Genomic DNA, 769 nt, shown 5'->3' on the forward strand with positions numbered 1-769 from the left:
GATACAAATGTAGAGAATTCTGGATACGCTGGTGTTGAATTGAATCGTATTTGGTCGACCAATGACTGGACATCGTTTGTGCATTTTTGGAAATTCATTTTTAAAAAATTAAAGAATAACTTGGAAAAAAACAATTTAATGAGATGATGAGAGAATTGATGAACGAAACACGACTTGACCGGACAGCTAATCGATAATGACTGAGTATAATAAAAAAAATAATCAACTTTGGAAATTAAAAAAAAATAATTGTAAATTTGTTTATCAAATTTAGATAAAAAAACAGTGTAACCAACATGAGTAGAAATGAAATACTGTAAATATTTTTACGAGGTAGAATTTTGTAGACAATCAGTGTGAAATGTGTTACACGGTAAAATAAAAGTCTCCAAGGGGGACATTCCCCCTTGGAAAAAAAAAATTACCGTGGAAAAGCTGGCTGTGAACATACAAATATATACTACTTCTGTCTTAATATAATGAGCTACCTCATTCAATTTATCTTTTAAACTCATTTTTAAGCTTGTAAATTGTTAACCTACTGTGTCTGATATAAATTCAACGACACTTTTGTATGTCTGATATAAATTCGACGACACTTTTGTATGTCTGAGATTGTAATTCAACGACACTTTTGTATGTCTGAGATTGTAATTCAACGACACTATTGTATGTCTGATATAAATTCGACGACACTTTTGTAGGCCTGAAATAGTAATTCAACGGCACTTTTGTATGTCTGAGATTGTGATTCAACAACACTTTTGTA

Source organism: Acyrthosiphon pisum, chromosome A2 (genome assembly GCF_005508785.2).
Source record: "Acyrthosiphon pisum isolate AL4f chromosome A2, pea_aphid_22Mar2018_4r6ur, whole genome shotgun sequence".
Taxonomy (NCBI): Eukaryota; Metazoa; Arthropoda; class Insecta; order Hemiptera; family Aphididae; genus Acyrthosiphon; species Acyrthosiphon pisum.